Source organism: Lycium barbarum, chromosome 8 (assembly GCF_019175385.1).
Source record: "Lycium barbarum isolate Lr01 chromosome 8, ASM1917538v2, whole genome shotgun sequence".
Classification (NCBI taxonomy): domain Eukaryota; kingdom Viridiplantae; phylum Streptophyta; class Magnoliopsida; order Solanales; family Solanaceae; genus Lycium; species Lycium barbarum.
This window is the reverse complement of record NC_083344.1, coordinates 111,350,850-111,364,407: the sequence shown is the minus strand read 5'-3', so window position 1 is coordinate 111,364,407 and position 13,558 is coordinate 111,350,850.

The window sequence follows — 13,558 nt, the reverse complement described above, 5'->3', positions numbered from 1 at the left end:
TATCTATTATAACCGACTGAGGTGCTCAGTTTACGGCTAACTTCTGAAGATCGTCCCAGGAAGGACTGGAGACTCAGATGAGTCATAGCACAATATTTCATCCTCAGTCCGACGGACAGGCCGAGTGTGCTGTTCAGACACCGGAAGATATGCTATGGGCCTGTGTTATTGATTTCAGAGGTTGTTGGGGTGATCATTGTCGCTAATTGGATTTGTTTATAATAAAAATCGTTATCACTCCAGTATTCAGATGGCACCATATGAGGCTTTGTATGGCAGGAAATGCAGATCTCCGATTGGTTCGTTTGACGTGGGTGAGATTCAGTAATTGGTCCAGATGTGGTCCAGCAGGCAGTCGATAAAGTGAAACTGATTCGAGAGCGACTATTAGCGGCCCAGAGTCGACAAGAATCTTATGCTGATAAATGACGTCGACCGTTAGAGTTTCAGATTGACGATTGGGTATTACTGAAAGTATCACCTATGAAAGGTGTTATGAGATTTGGCAAGAGAGGAAAGCTTAGTCCAAGATATATTGGGCCTTATCTGATTATTCGTAAAATAGGCAAAGTGGCCTATGACTTGGATCTGCCAGCTGATTTGGGAGCGGTTCACCCGGTATTCCATGTTTCTATGCTTCATAAATGTATTGGTGACCCTTCCAAATCTTTCCTTCAGATGATATACAGGTCACAGAGGAGCTATCTTATGAAGAGCAACCTATAGCCATATTGGATCGTCAGGTAAAGAAAATGGCGGAATAAAGATGTGATTTCTGTTAAAGTGTTGTGGCAGAATAATAATCGAAAGGAATTAACCTGGGAGGCTGAGGAGCAGATGATGAAAAAGGTATCCTCACCTATTTTCGGCACCTTCAGGTAATCCAAATTCTTTGTTTGATTATGTTGATTCGTGATCGATTTGTATATGATGGCTATAAAAGAAACTCCCCCTAATTTGAGTAAGATTAGTAGCATTAATCCAACATTCGAGGACGAATGTTCTTAAGGGGGGGAGGATGTTACGTCCCGTATTTTTATACATTGGGACAACCCGGATTAACTATGACAATTAAGGGCCAAGACTCTTTCGGGATTTGAAGTCGGGAATTTTGACCATTTGATTTTATTTTGAGGCATAAGTTGAATATGAAATTGATGGCATGAACACTTAGGAAAAATTGGGACCACAATTCATAAAATTAGAATTAAAAATCTTGCCCAAAAATGGCCTTGTAGCCGTGTGGTCCACAAAAAGGTCCCACACATTGTGTGGCCAATTTTAATTGGTCCAACACATTGTGTGGGCCAAAGATTTGTAGAGATATTTGTGGACTTAAAAGATGAAGAACCAAGTCATCTTTATTCATTTTTCCCACACTTAGAACAAATAGCAAGAAGGAGAAAAACCCCTCCAACCTCACGGCTTGGACCATGGAAAATCAAGTCCAAATTTTGCCTCTCCAAAATTAATTCTTTGGTACAAACCCACTAATTAGAGGTCCCTAAGTAACGTGGAAGTGTCGTTGGAGCGATCAAGCCATCAAATTTGTGGATTTCAAACCCTATCCTAATGGTGGAGTAAAGAAGAAAGGTAAAATTTTCTCTTGTTTTATGAGTTGTGAATGTTTTGTGCACAATGTAGTATGTTAATATGGATGAAAATCATGAGATATAATATGTTGGAAGTGGGTTATGTTATGGGTGTGTGAGCCGTGTGTGGGGTATATGTGGGTGTGTATATGGGTGTGGAAAATGGAATTGATGAATTAATTCTTGTATCATGTAAATTGTTGTAGAGTGAAGAAATAAATTAGAACCATCTAAATGTGTATATGTATATATATGTGGGTGTGGCCGTATATATATGGTCCCAAATGTTTGGCAAAGAATGAATTAATATCGCTTAGCGTCGAAATGGTTATTGTGATGACTTCTATGTAGGAAATGAGAATTAATGTCCCGAATTGATATAGTAAGCGTTGCGGACTGATTTGGAGAAATTTGTGCATTTAATGTAATCTTTATATATGAGGACCATTAACATATGTATATGGGTAGTGTGGACGAATGTGAGTCCTATAATGTGTCGAAGATCGCATCACTATCGCTTAGTATTTTAGTTATCGTCGATATGAACTCTAGTTGGAAATGAGCATCTAATGACTTAAGATTGATGTTGAGATTGCGCGGGCTGTTTTGAGGCTTATTGTGCGTTGATGCAATTTGTATATTTAATGAAAATGATATCGTTATATTGTGGATTGTGATACAAAACATGACGTGAAAATGAGAAATGTTTAAAGGGGGCAGTTCACGGTTTTAGGGGTTGTTTCGGCCAGATTTGGAAAAAAAAATGTTGGATCGTTGGAAATATTATGTGAATCGTTTAGAATGTCCTTGAATATTGTTGGTAAAGATTCGGGTTGATAATTGAATGTATGAGCTATATTGTGGCTTGAATGTAAGCCGTTGAAACAAATATTATGAATGTTGTCGAATGATGTAAAAGAGAGTATTAATGCAATATTGCCTTTCGGATTGATTGTCGATGTTGCTAGGTTGGTTGTTGTTGATTTTGAGCGAGTTAAATTCTCGGGATGGCCTATTTACAGGGGAAATGCTGCCGAATTTTCTGTAGAATTTAATGATTAGTTGGAATAAATGGCTTAAGTGCCTATGTTTAATATTGGATATTCGTTGGCATATTTGTAGACCTTGGGGAGCCCGAGGCGTAGATTGGGATTGACTTTAGGTTGGCTATCTTGGAGTGCGTACGAGGTATGTAAAGTAACCTCCTTTTTTTGGCATGTCTTAGTTTTACATAGGCTAGATTAGAGCCTTAAGGAAATTCCCAATTCAAAATCCGAGCATGTTATGGTCCGTATATGTTCCTTGGCACTCTTATGTATGATTTGATGAAATATGAACCCTTATGTCTTTGAAATAATCGCTTTCCGAATTTTGCATAAAAGGGTTCACTTTAAAGAAGTTCGTAATTTTTGGAATGCCATATCTTGCACAAATATGCTCGGATTACTCCAATATTTTTGTAGAAGTCTATATGACATATGATATGTATGTTTTCCATAGGCGGGCCCGACTCGGGTCAATACCCGTCCGTGGGTCCCGCGACTTTCCCTTATGTAATTCGGAAATTTTTTGAAAGAATTTGTTATGATTATTATTTCGAAATTCAAGTATGATCATTTTGCTTATGTTTGAATTTATGATAATGATTTTATGCATATGACTACTCACGACTCTACTCGTGCATTCTGTTATTCCTTCGCCGAGTCCCGGGCCGGTTCTGTTGTCGTGCGCACTTTGTTATACTCCGGAGTTATGCTGTGTTTATGTTTCACCGAGCTACTCGCAAAAGAGGGTCCGGTTCCACTTATATTTGGTGTTATGCTGTGTATGGCGTTATGCGATGATGTGATATGTGACGGGGATACGGAGATTTGAAACTTTCTGGTGTTATGCTGTGTTATGGCGCCATCGACGGGCGGGCGACCATATTCTTCTGTACCCTATGCATGACTTACATGTTTGAAACTAAACATTTTGATATGATTGGATTTGCACTTATGTTCGGCACTTCTGTTTCGTTTATGTCTCAGGTTTGATTTCTGTATATTCTGCTTTGCATACTCAGTACATATTTCGTACTGACCCCCGTTCTTCGGGGGCTGCGTTTCATGCCCGCAGGTACAGACGTACAGTTTGGTGATTCACCAGTTTAGGACATCCCCTTCTGCTGGTTGGAGTGCTCTTCTCATTTCAGAGCATATATGTTGGTATATATTTGTTCGCTGAGTATGTACATATTTGTTCAGGGGTACGGCGGGGCCCTGTCCCGCCATATGTTTTGATCGGTCTGTTTAGAGGTCTGTAGACGTATTTGTGGGTGTGTGTGCCTACTTCTGTACAGTTGTGTTTATATGGTTCTATTCGTTATGGCAGCCTTGTCGGCGTGCATTTATATATGTGTTTTGGGCCGTTGTGCCATTTGATAGCCTTGTCGGCTTTTGACATATTTGACAGCCTTGTTGGCTTTTGACATATTTGATAGCCTTGCCGGCTTTTTGATATATGTGCATATTTTTGGCGATGTATATTCCGCCGCCTCTTCTGATTCTGATATAATGTTTTGTACGCGCAATCGCGCAAGATAATATTCGTTCTCAACTCTGTTTAAAAACAAATGATGAATATGAAATCTGTATTAAGCTTTCCTATGATGATTTAGTTTGTATGTCTGTTTGGGTGCCCAAGTAGGGCACCAGTCGCGGCCCACAGGGCTGGGTCGTGACAAGCACCTTCGAGCCTACAGCCTCGGACATTATACCGGCCAAACCCAACTTCAACAAAGATTTTGAGGTTGAAAAACCTTCTTCGGTGTCCGATAGGGGGTACGATGTGAGGCGATACCCCTCATCCATTACTGAAGAGAAACTCGACATAGTCCGGGCTGACTGCGGGTGGGACACCCGTCCGGTTCGGGTTTTTGCCCCCGGGCCGAGTGAATCAGTCACTGACCACCGGGAAGGTTTTTTGTATGTGTATACTTATCCCTTCACTCTCAAGCTCGACCCTCCGGTTGATCCGGTCATCCTGGACATGTGCCGGACCTACGACGTGACCTTGGCACAGATTGGTCCGATCGTTTGGAGGGTCGTAGCATGCCTCCGATTGTTGGCCAACAATGCCGGGAAGGAGCTCACGCTGGCCCACCTGATACGCTTATACTCCCCGAGTCTGTTTCGGGGTGGCGTAATAAAACTCGCCAAGCGTAACCGGAATCCATTTTTCTCAAAAATGGACGAAGATAGAGACTGGAGCTGGCTGGAGCGATATGTCCGGGTGAGGACCGAGGACATCATTCCGGCCAATTACATGCCCTTCCCGGAGAAGTGGAACAACAATTGTAAGTCTGAATCTTCAAGTAATTGCTTTTGTATGCTTCGTCAAATTTTGATCCCACTTTCTCACCGTTTTTCTTATTTATATCAGCCAATGGATATATTCCTCCGGTAGTCCGGAACCTGAGCGAATGGGTCACTGCACTCCTTAGCCAACATATTCACGACGACCGAACGTGGGGCCACCTGTCACGCGGCCGATGGGTCGCCCAGAACCACGGTAATACTTTGCCCTTACCCGTGTTCACTGCATCTTCGACTACCCGTATTCATTGTGTCTTTGATTTTCAGGTTTTCCCAAGGGCTCGGTGGATCCCAGACCGGAGACGACAGCCGAACCTACAACCTCGGCACCCGAGTTTGATTTAGAAGGTGCATCTCGCATCCTTGCTGCCGCCAAAAGAAAAAGGCCCTCAGACAAAGGGCAGAAAATGAAGAAAAGGGCGAGGAGCGTCGTTAGGACTCTCCGAGACGAAGCAGAGCCCGAGCTTCTAGTCCAGCGTATCGGTGCGGCCCTTGCCGTGGCCCCTATTCCGGAGGAGGATGTCACCGCTTCTCCACCTCCTTCGGCCGGTGAAGGGCCTTTAGTCCCGGCGCTACCCACAGGTGCGGAAGAAGTTCTTCACCCGGCTCCTCTATGGTCGATTGGTTTCGTCTACATTTCAGGTGAGGCTTCCTCCGAAGTGACCCCCCTGCAACGGGCAAGTAGATCTGGGGGGGCGGCTGCTGCCGAAGCTGCTCAAAGAACAGAGCCGACCCCCGAGAGTGAAGCTCCACCGGTCATTGGCCCGTTGCCCGATTATGAGACCACTGCAACTACGGAGCCCCTTTCATTGTTGAAGCTGCTGAGGTTGCTCCAAGTTCTTCAACCCCGGCTCCGAGGCCTGATGAATTTGAAGATATGTTCTCGGGCAGTCCTCTCGCTACCGTCGAAGCTGCAGGATTCGGGCATCTTCCGATCCCTCGGGCCACGAAGTCGGCCAGCCGGACCTGCGAATTTGGGACCAGGGACAACTTGGTGCGTATCTTTCCGGCCCCAAGTGTGGAGCCGAGGAGAACAAAATTGGTTATAGTCACCGTCCTCGAGGACTGCAGCTTTCTTTCTCGTCCGGTGGGTGTGGCGAGCTATCTGAGGCCTCTTCTCTCGAATTCGGACAAGCGGAAGATGACCGGGGTCTCTTGGCAGTGCCTCATTAACGAGGGTATGCATGCGGGCAACCGGGTAAGACTTTTAGTCGTCCTTGCATAACTTTACTGCGAATTTTAGCCTTGTTTTGTTCAAGTTTTAACTTTCTTCATTTGCAGAGTGTGGTGCTCGTCAACGAAGCCTTCATCCGTGCCCAGCAAGAGATGGGCGATCTTAATGGACAACTGGATGCCCAGGGCCGGAAAACGGAGAAATATCTGCACCTTCTTCGGGAGAAGGAGAAGGAGTTGAACCGAGCAGTTGCTCTTTCCAATCTCCGACTCGAGCTTGACGCAGCGAAGGCTGAAAACCGTCAGTTAAGGAGTGAGCTGGCCGCGATGACCGAATACAATCGGAGTCTCGAAGCTGACAAGATCTGCCTTAGCCGAGACAACGCTCAAATTTCCTCGAGGCTTGGTGAGCTCGAAACCACCTTCTCCCAACTCCGGGAGGAGCTGGATTTGGTGAAGTCGGATGCTGCGAGCTTGGCCGAGAGGAATCGGCTGCTCAAATCTGAGAGTGCCCGATATCAAAAGCGTGCAAGGGTGTTCGAGGAGAAGGCAGAGATGAGGGCCCAGATGTGTGCTGATCTGAAAAACGAGCTTAAAGAGACGGCTGATGCAAATGACACTCTCCAGGCCGAGCTTCAATCGGCCATCCAAATGCAGAATGTTATTGGAGAGGCTTGGGATGCTCTAGCCGCGAAGTTAGCCCAGGCCGAGGCTGATTTGGACGAAGCTTTGAAGAGCGTCGAGGCCACCGAGGCTCATGCTACCATTGCCACTGAATACGAAAAATGGAAGTCTCGGAGGATCACCCTTGAGCAAGCCGAGCGTGGTTTTACGGATCTGCCGGCCCTTATTCTCGAGGCAAAAAGAATCGAGGAAGAGGCAAAGGGTGCCCTCGGGACCGACTCTGATGACTCCGAGCGGACAGTGTCTGAGCACTCCAGCTCCAGCCATTCCGGATAGATTAGGGCCTGTACTTAGCCTTTTGTTATTTTTTGCCTTTGTAGGAGTTTTCAATGTAAAAATCCTTCGTTATAAATGGAACATGTATTTTCCTTGACTCTTCACTTTGCTTGAATGTTTTGTTATGGTTTCCGCCCGAATTGTCGGTTTCGTTTTTAAGGAGTCATTATTTCTGACTGTGCCTATATATCGACATTTTGCTTCATCCGGTACATTTTGTCCGAGAATTTTATTTAGTTTTTTCCCGTGGGACTTATCTTATGCTTTGTGAATAAGGACGTCTTCGAATCACAACGGGCATTTTTAGGGCCGGAATTTTTCGGCTATTTTTACCTTTTAGGGCCGGTATTTTTCGGACACCTGAATCTCATCCTTAGCTGGATTTTGATGTAGAAGTCCCCGTCTATGGGGCTACTAATTTTGGCTCGGTTCACTATGACCTTGTTGCCTTTACCGATTTCGATCGTAGCGCCCGGTATCGGGTATATATGAACGAAGTAGAGCCGAAATACGGCAGTTATCCTCGGGGTAAAGTGTTTTACCAGAAAGACATTTCGAGAATAATATCTAAACTTTCGATAATTTTTGCATTGCAAGTATTTGTATACATGAGAACGAACTTTTTCCTCCTGCCTTTGCCGTAGCAAGTACTAAATGGACACGATTCATTCCGATCGTTTGGTCCTTACATCGGAACCTAATGCAGAATGTCCGATTCTTTGTTTTGCCGTAGCAAATATTGCGTGGACACGATTCATTTTGATCGTTTGGTCCTTACATCGGAACCTAACATTTTTGGTCCGATTTTGTTTGTTGAGGGCGGCCTCCGGTTTCGGCTAACCGGGGAAAACTCCAGAGTGGGTGTGATAGTCCCCTAGCCCTTAGCCGAGCTGCAAGATCGGATGAGTGCTATCAAGTCCCCATTCGTTGGGTGTGACCCCGAGAATCCGGACGTTTGTCCTTTATCTTTGTCAAGTAACATGTTTTACTTGTTGCCTCATTAAAAACCTTGTCGGAAAACCCATTTTGGGACAAAACCGCACTAAGGAAAAGAGTGCAACACGTGTTTTCAGAATTAGGTTCTTTTCTTTGCCCGGTACTCGGTTTCCTGCAAAAAGGAAGGGTCAAAAATAGAATAGCTTGGGGATTTCATACCTCAGCAGTAGTATCTTTTCAGATGAGCCACATTCCAATTATTGTGCAACCGTTGCCCGTCCATGGACTCCAGCTGGTATGATCCTTTACCCGTTACCTCGGTTATCTTGTACGGTCCTTCCCAGTTCGGGCCTAGTTTTCCTTCGTTGGGATTCTTGGTGTTCAAGGTAACTTTTCGAAGCACCAAGTCCCCAACCTGGAAATGACGAAAATTGGTTCTCCGATTGTAGCACTTTTCCACCCTCTGTTTCTGGGCTGCAATACGGACCGACGCGTTTTCGCGAAGTTCATCCCTGAGGTCGAGTCTTATGGCCATGGCCTCCTCGTTTGACTCCTCGGTGGTATATCGGAACCGGAGGGTCGGTTCTCCGACTTCCACGAGAATAAGGGCTTCATCCCCGTAGACCAACGAGAAAAGAGTTTCCCCCGTGCTTGATTTCGATGTGGTTTTGTAAGCCCATAATACCTCCGGTAATATTTCTCTCCAATGATGCTTAGATGCTTCAACTCTTTTCCTCAGATTTTGGATTATTGTCTTGTTCGTGGATTCTGCCTGTCCGTTCGCACACGGGTGATACGGAGTTGATAAAATTTTCTTAATTTTAAACCCTTCGAGGAATTTGTTGACTTTGCCACCCACGAACTGGGGCCCGTTATCACAAGTTATCTCAGCGGGGATGCAGAAACGACAGATGATGTGATTCCATATGAAGTCAATAACTTCCTTCTCTTTGATTTTTTCAAAGGCCTGCGCTTCAACACATTTGGAGAAATAATCAGTCACAAAAGGAATAAAACGGGCTTTACCTGGTGTCCGTGGTAATGGACCGACGATTTCCATTCCCCACTTCATGAAAGGCCAGGGTGACACCACCGAATGCAACAACTCCCCGGGCTGATGAATCATCGGAGCATGTCTCTGACACCCATCGCATTTACGGACAAAATTCTTCGAGTCTTCCTCCATCCGGTTCCAATAATAACCGACCCTGATAATCTTTCGGACCAGAGCATCGGCACCGGAGTGATTGCTGCAGGTTCCTTCGTGCTCCTCTCTCATCACATACTCCGTCTCTCCGGGACCCAAACACTTGGCCAGGGGTCCGAAGAAAGACCGTCGGTACAATTGGCCGTCTACCAAGCAAAAACGCGCAGCTTTGGTCCTTAATGACCGTGATTCTTTTGGGTCATTCGGGAGCTTCCCATCACGCAAGTAGTCAATGTACTTGTTGCGCCAATCCTAAGTTAAACCCATTGGGTTTATCTCGACGTGTCCATTTTCTATCGCCGTTTAACAAGTGCACCGTTGTCCCGGGGTTGATTTCCTCCCCTTCGACCGAGGATCCCAAATTTGTTAATGCATCGGCTTCGCTGTTCTACTCCCTTAGAATGTGTTGTATGGTCCACTCTTTAAATCGATGTAGTATCACTTGGATTTTTTCAAGATACCTCTGCATCCGTTCGTCCTTGACCTCGAAGACGCCGTTCACCTAGTTTACGACCAAAAGTGAATCGCACTTTGCCTCGATTATTTCAGCCCCCATACTTCGGGCCAGTTCCAAACCTGCAATCATAGCCTCATACTCCGCTTCATTGTTAGTCAATTTAGCAATTCTAATGGACTGTCGAACGGCATTCCTGGCCGGGGTTGTAAGGACGATTCCCATCCCGGAACCTTTGAGGTTCGAGGCCCCGCCCGAATGTTGCGACCAAATACCCGAGGCCTTCCCCGGGGTCAGCAAAAGTTCTTTCTCGACCTCGGGGACCATAGCCGGGGCTAAATCTGCCACGAAGTCGGCCAAGATTTGGGACTTGATGGCCGTTCGAGGTTTGTACTCGATATCATACCCGCTAATTTCTACAGCCCATTTAGTTAGTCTACCCGATAATTCCGGTTTATGCATGATGTTTTTTAGGAGGTAAGTAGTTACTACACATATCGGATGACATTGAAAGTAGGGCTTGAGCTTTCTAGAAGCGCTTACCAATGCCAATGCCAATTTTTCCAAGTAGGGATAACGGGTCTCCGCATCCCCCAAAGTTCTACTCACGTAATAGATAGGGAATTGTGTACCTGATTCTTCTCGGACCAAAACGCCACTTACCGCTACTTCGGAGACAGCAAGGTAGAGAAAAAGCGGCTCGTTCGCCTTCGGTGTGTGCAGCAGCGGGGGGCTAGACAAGTACCTCTTCAATTCTTGTAAAGCTTTTTGGCACTCCGGTGTCCAAGCGAAGTCGTTCTTCTTCCTTAGTAAAGAGAAGAAACGATAACTCTTGTCCGAGGACCTCGATATGAAGCGACTCAACGCCGTTATCCTTCCAGTAAGCCTCTGTACTCCTTTGACGTTATTCACCACCTCGATATCCTCGATGGCCTTGATCTTGTCCGGGTTGATTTCAATCCCCCGGTTTGACACCATGAAATCCAAAAATTTGCCGGACCTTACCCCGAAGGCACATATTTCCGGGTTGAGCTTCATGTTATACTTGCGGAGCACGTCGAAGGTTTCCTGCAAATGTTTTAAATGGTCCTCTATTTCCAGGGACTTGACTACCATGTCGTCAATATAAACTTCTATTGTTTTTCCTATTTGTTCTTCGAACATCTCATTAACTAGGCGTTGATAAGTTGCACCAGCATTTTTTAATCCAAAAGGCATGACATTGTAACAGTAAGTCCCATACCGGGTAATAAAGGATGTTTTCTCTTGATCCTCCGGGTGCATCCGAATTTGGTTATACCCGGAGTAAGCATAAAAAAAACTTAACATCTCATGCCCGGCCGTTGCATCGATCATTCGGTCGATGTGAGGCAACGGAAATGAATCCTTCGGGCACGCTTTACTTAAATCCTTGTAATCAACACACATTCGAAATTTATTACCTTTCTTGGGCACCACTACCACATTAGCTAGCCAATCCAGGTACTTTACCTCCCGGATAGAACCTATTTTTAAAAGATTTGTTACCTTGTCTTTTACGAAGGCGTGTTTTGCTTCCGCCATAGGCCTTCTCTTCTGCTTCACCGGGGGAAACTTCCCGTCCAAGCTAAGCTTGTAAGCTGCTACTTCTGGTGATATACCTGTCATATCTATATGTGACCATGCGAAGCAATCTGCGTTAGCTCAAAGAAATTCAATTAACTTGCTCCTGAGCTCCGGGGTAAGCCCTGTGCCCAGTTATACCTTTCTGTCTGGTAGGTACTCGAACAGGATGATCTGCTCCAGCTCCTCTACAGTTGATTTAGTTGCATTCGAGTCATCCGGCATGACGAACGATCTGGGCACCTCGAAATCATCCTCTTCGTGCACTAGATCCAACCATATGTGCTTTGATTACTATTGGGCGTGCTCTCCTCCGGTTACATCCTTTTCCTTCTGAACCAATTCTATAGGCCGAGGCGCTGCTTCCTCCGCTGCGAACATTTCCCTTGCAGCGGGTTGTTCACCTCGGATGGTTTTTACTCCTTCCGGGGTAGGGAACTTCAGCAATTGATGCAGCGTCGAGGGCACGGCCCTCATACTATGTATCCAGGGTCTGCCCAGCATTGCATTATACTTCATGTCCCCTTCGATCACGTAGAACACCGTTTTTTGAATGGTGCCATCGACGTTTATAGGCAATGAGATATCCCCCTTTGTGGTTTCACTTGCCATGTTGAACCCGCTGAGTACCCGGGTTACCGGTACGATCTGATTGAGCAGCCCTAGCTGTTCGACCACTCTCCACCGGATGATGTTGGCCGAGCTACCTGGGTCAATCAAAATACGTTTAACCTTAGTTTTAAAGATAAGTACAGAAATTACCAATACATCATTGTGCGGTTGAATGATGCCCTCTGCGTCCTCGTTGCTGAAAGAGATAGAACCCTCGGGTAAATGATCCCGGCTGCGCTTTTCGCGAACAACAGAAACCTTGGCCCGTTTCATCACCGGCCCCCGAGGGGCATCGATACCCCCCAACTATCATGTTGATTATATGCTGGGGTTCTACTGGCTCGGCCCTTCGATGAGCTTCCCTTTCCTTGTAGTGACTTTTGGCTCGTTTACTCAACAGTTCTCGGAGATGACTATTCTTCAGTAACCGGGCTACTTCCTCTCTCAACTGGCGACAATCCTCGATTCTGTGACCATGGGTTCTATGGTATTCACACACCATGCTCGGGTCCCGTTGGCACGGATCTGACCTTAGAGGTCTCGGCCATCTTACATCCGGGACAGGACCGATGGCCGAGATGAGACCCGAGGTACTGACGTTGAAGTTGTACTCCGATATCTTTGGTGAGTCCTTGTTGCCGGTAGAGCTTCCGGCATCGCTCCTGAATGAGAGACCCCGGCTGTTCGATGGGCGCTCGACCCGTTTACTACCCCGACCGGAGAAACGGCTTGGGCTCACCCTTGATTTTTCCGACCTAAAACTTTACTTCTCCGAATGGGAGTATGGCCGATACCTTTCCTTCGACGATTCGGCCTTCGTTTCGTAACCGTTCCTTGGTCTCTCAAAACTTTTATTCACATTTATTGGCCCCGGGGGGAGCTCGAATTGATCATCCTCCACCCGAATCTTCGACTCGTATCGGTTATGGACATCAGCCCATGTCACAGCCTCGTACTCCAGCAAGCTTTCTTTTAATTTGAGCGAAGCCGTTGAACTCTGAACATTGAGCCCTTTTGTGAAAGCTTGTGCAGCCCATTCTTCTGGAACCGGGGGGAGTTCCATCTGTTCCCTTTGGAATCGGTTGACGAATTCATGCAGTAAGTCGTCGTCTCTTTGGGTTGTACGCAAAATGTCGGCCTTACGGGCGTGCACCTTTTTGGCACCGGTGTGAACTTTGATGAAGGCATCGGCGAGCATTTCGAAAAAGGTGATCGAATGTTCAGGTAGATGGTCGTACCACGTCAATGCTCCTTTTGACAAAGTTTCTCCGAATTGTTTCAGCAACACCGATTCAATTTCATACTCCTCCATATCATTGCCTTTTATGGCGCATGTGTATGAGGTCACGTGTTCGTGTGGGTTCGTTGTGCCGTCATATTTCTGGATATCCGGCATTTTAAACCTCTTCGGGATTAATTTCGGGGCTGCACTCGGAGGAAAAGGCCTTTGGATGTACCTTTTCGAATCCGGCCCCTTCAGTAAAGGCAGAGCCCCCGGTATTTGATCCACTCGAGAGTTGTATGTTTCGACTCTCTTTTCGGTCGAGTCTACCCGCTTTGCCAAAGTTTCGAGCATTTTTAGAACCTCGCGGGAGGAGCCAGCTCCGGACCCATTGCTCTCAATAACCCGTGCCTCATCCCTTCTGGGTTCAGCAACACCGCTCGT